Genomic DNA, 4690 nt, shown 5'->3' with positions numbered 1-4690 from the left:
TTTTGCTGTGAACCTAAAACTGCTCTTAAAAAAGTCTCTCTCTCTATATATGTATATGTATAGCTGATTCACTTTGTTATAAATCAGAAACTAGTATATGTATAGCTGATTCACTTTGTTATAAATCAGAAACTAACACACCTAAAAAAGAAAAAAAAAAGTCTATTTTAAAATATCAAAAGCTATTGCTTTTGACCACTGCATATATTTTACAAACTTTTTGGTGGCAAGGTTAGGAGAATGTGTTGGTGAAATAATCCATGTAAGAATATGTTTTTTAGATAATGCAAGAAAGGAATGACGGAAATGTAGTAGAGTTGCATTGGGTGGAAGAATTTTAGTACTTTGCTAATGTGAAATAATATTTCTCATGTAAATGTAAGAAAAGTGGTTAAAACTGCTGAGACACCTTTTCGGGTTGGTTAACCACAGACAAATGGTAAACTGTTTTTTTTTAATACCCCCACTTCTCTGGTTTTCTACCTTCAGTTTCCTTCTTTCCTTTTTATTATTTTGCAAGCACATCACCCTGTATGAATGTTTTCAAATTTTCAACACTTTAATCCACTAGAAGGATAAGGTCATGGGCTGTAACATCTTTCTCCTGTGTATTTTCCCCTTTTCCATCCCTTTTCTCTGCAGCCCCTGGTCCCTGCATCTTTCTTGCTCAAATCTTTTTGTCTCCCTACCCCCATTCTTTCTTTTGTTTTTGGAAAAGGATGGAGAGAGATGAGGGGAAGGTACAAGCAAATCCTGTGAGAGAATTAGGTCAAACGGGGATAGATTTTTTATCAAATCTTAGCACATTCTAAATATAGGACATGCTGATCAACAAAAGGAATAGAAAATATTCATGTATTAACATGTTTATTTCTTTACTTGAATCTGCTACCTCCCTACTCCCTTTTTGTTAGCAAAAATAATGTAGGAAAATTTAAGGAAAACAGAAAAAACTGAAAAATGGATAAAAGGGTTTGTGTATTTATTGCATAAGATTTGCTCTCCCTCTTTTGGATTTTAAGTTTCTTGAAACCCAATGGACTTAGTTTCCTTTTGCTATGAATATATACAGCATTTAGCTCTTTCTGACTATCATTTCTTTGGACTAACTTCTCCAGAGCTATATGACTACATTTTGTGTTATCTTTTGTCATTGTAAGTTCTTTTGCTCTAAAAGATTATACAACACCTTTCTCCATTAGGTTCTTTTACTAACCATTTCATCTATGTTATTCTTGTCTTCCCCAAAAGACAGCACCTTGAGGTCCTTGAGTCTGAAGTATACTTTTGCTACTTATGGTGTCTTTGTTTTTCCTGTTGGAAGTCTTTACTAGTTTTTGTCTGCATATTACATTGACCTGTCCTTCAAGGTACAGCTTAATTTCCTCTATTAGGTTTTTAAAATTTCTCTAGTTACTTCCCAATCATGCACTACACAACTGCACATCTGTGGCTGGTTGAATAATGCCCCCTGCAAAGGTGTCCACTTTCAATTCCCCAGAATCTGTGAATGTTACCTTACATGGCAAAAGGAACTTTGCTGATGTGGTTAAATTAAGGACCATGAGATGGGGCGATTATCCTGGGTTATGCTGGTGAGCTCAGCGTAATCACAAGGGTCCTTACGAGAAAGAGGCCAGGATAGGAGAGGAGATGATGCAACAATGGTAGTAGAGGGAGAAAAGGCAATGTGATGTGAGGCCGTGAGCCAAGTAATGCGGCTGCCCTCTGGAAGCTAAAAAAGGCAAGGCAGAGGATTCTTTCTCAGAGCCTCCAGAAGTAACTAACCCTGCCAACACCTTGATTTTAGCCCACAGAGACTGATTTTGGACATTTGACCTCCAGAACTGTAAGGTAATACATTTGTGTAGTGTTACGCAAGTCTGCGGTCATTTGTTACAGCAGCAATAGGAAACCAGTATGACATCATTATGTATTTTATATTCTTCTAGGTCTGTTCCACATAATTTAGTACTTTACTGTCATCCTCTCTAATTCTACTATGTGTAATTGGTAGAATATAAATTCCTGGTGGGCAGGAACAAGCATTTTTACCTTTTTTTTTTTTTTTTAAACACCCTACAGTGTCTAGTCCCGTCTTAGGTACTCAGCTGTTTGAAGTGGGTTATAACTTTGGTGCATAAAAGAGAATGGCCACTACCAATGGGGAAATGAAAGGCATTTCAAAAGAAATATATAACTCAACAAACTGTGTTTACTTCCTTGGCATCAAATTCCAACCTTTTCATTTTGAGCTTTGTGTCACATGCAGTGCTAGGTGCACAGTATTTGATTAATGGAGGCTGGAACACAGAGTGCCCTCAACAAGCACTTGATGCACTGAGCTGAAATCTGTGGGGGTAAAGAAGGAAAAGGAGAAAGAGAAAAGCAACGTGGGTCTGGCAGAAAGTCCTCCTTGTCTATTTGGCCAATTCATTTTTGTTACATTAAGTAAAGTTAAAATGCTTTACAAGAACATTCACTCTTTTAAATGTTCTTTTTTGCTTAACATTTTAATGTTCAATTAATTTCATCCATTAAATTTAAATAACCAGTATTTAAAAATCCAAGTAATATGCTTAATACTGTGCTAAGAGATAAAGAGGTTACAGACCACCTGTAGAACAAGGGTCTATTCCAGAAGGTCTTAGTATCTAGTTAGGAGATAATACTAACAATCAGCTAAGGTTACCAGGCATTTATCAGGTGCCATCTTGTGTGATTCAGACTTTGGAGATTATAGATATTTGGAATTTGGGGCTCGAAAATCAATACCTCATTCAGCAAATACTCATTGAGAACCTATTATGGTTTTCTGTGAATAAGAATTTCTGTTTGGGATAGTTTATTTCCCTTATCAGTTATCTTCCCAGCTGATCCAGCTGATTTAAGGGAGGTCAACAAAATGCTGATCTCACAGGGTGGTTTTGAGGATGAGATGAGATGAGCCTTTGTGGACATCTGGTGGACTCTGAGGAGCCATTTGAACACGTGTATATATCTGTGCACACACACACGTGTTTTATGTGCAGTATTGTGACTCATAATAAGAAATATATATTTGGTCTTTATCCTCCACAGAGCTTTTAAAATCCTTGGAATTTTCTTTGATGAGAGCAGTAAACATGTCTTTTGTTTTGTTAAAAAAAAAAAAGAATTTCTGTTTGGAGTTTGCAATTTGATAGAGGAAGAGAAGTAACGAATACAAGAATGGATTAAGTGCTAAATAGCAGGAGGATGCTTTGTAGTTGGGAAAAGGTTATTACTTTCTGAGAGTTGAAAGGGGAGGCAGGATTGTGAATGATTTCAAAGTAAAGGTATTATTTAGGCCGAGCCTTGAAAGATGAGTAGGACTTTGAAAAGAATAAAATATTCCAGGCATGAAAGGGCATAGTTTTCAAAGGATGTTTGAAGGGTAGTACATTACTTTCCTATTGAAGTAGTAACAAATAACCACAAACTTAAAGCAATACAAATTTGTGTGTTATCTTAGAGTTCTGTAGGTCAGAAGTGCAATACAGCTCTCACTGGGATAAAATTGAGGTGTTGGCAGGGCTGAGTTCCATTCTAGAGGCTCTAGTGGTGAATCCATTTCCTTGTGTTTTCCAGCTTCTAGAGGTCACTGGTAACCCTCTTCCTCTATTTTCGAAGCCAGCAATGTTGCATTGCTCTAGTCATTCTTCAAAGTCACATCTCCCTCCTAACTCTCTTCTTGTGCCTCCCTTTTCCAGCTTGAAGGCCCTTGTGATTATGTTAGTCCCACTCAGTAACTCCGGGTAATCTATTTTACAGTCATGGGACTAGCAACCTTAATTACGCTTTTGCAGTGAAACAGCATATTCACAGGTTCTGGGGGTGAAGTCTGTGGACATCTTTGGTGGGGGCATTATTCTGCTTACCACAGGTAGTAAGGAGCAGCTAATCTTGAGAGGAAAGAAGGCCAAAAGAGGAAGGGGTACGAATGCACTGATAAGGGCAATGGGGAGCAGGTGCAAGTTTCTGAGGTTTGAGATAAATTCTCATTTGTTTTGAAAACAGCTTTGCCTGCAACATAGAAAAAATTGTTTGGACAGGCAATTTTGGGGTGCAACATTAAGAGGCCACTATTACAGTCTAAGAGGGTCTAAGGTAAGGAGGGCATAGCTGATCACTTTATTTGGTCTGAGGTTGCGTCTGCCCATTTCTAAGTGTTTTTCATCAAAATTCATGACATCATCCCACAGGATCTCAGCAAATGCAGTTTCCGGTTATTTGGCTGAATTTGTTCTGGTAGATTGATGCTACAACGCAGGCCTTAAATCGTTCACCTACAATCAACAAGAGGAGAGATGAATCCTGGCAAACCCCCAATTAGCAAGGCTAAAGAGAGCTAAACACTGAATTTTTTATGGGTCCAAATCTCAGGGAAAGCACGCAGTCCTTCTTCCTAAGGTGTTTCCTTAACAAGGACACAAAACTTAAAAGCTGCGCCTTCCCGTCACCGCCCCTTCCATCCCCCCACCACCATCGGAGGCAGGCACGTGAGCCCCGCCCAGCTGACTCTACTGACACCGACCGACCAGATTAGGACGTCCGCCCGGAACCCACGAAGCGCCGGGGTGGGTGGATGGAGGAGGCAAAAAGCGGGAGGGCGGGCCCGCGGTCACGTGCCCCGACCCGTCTTCCGCTTCCGTCACTTCCGGGTGCGACC

The sequence above is a fragment of the Balaenoptera ricei genome, chromosome 2, assembly GCF_028023285.1.
Source record: "Balaenoptera ricei isolate mBalRic1 chromosome 2, mBalRic1.hap2, whole genome shotgun sequence".
Taxonomy (NCBI): domain Eukaryota; kingdom Metazoa; phylum Chordata; class Mammalia; order Artiodactyla; family Balaenopteridae; genus Balaenoptera; species Balaenoptera ricei.
This window is presented reverse-complemented; position numbering follows the sequence as displayed.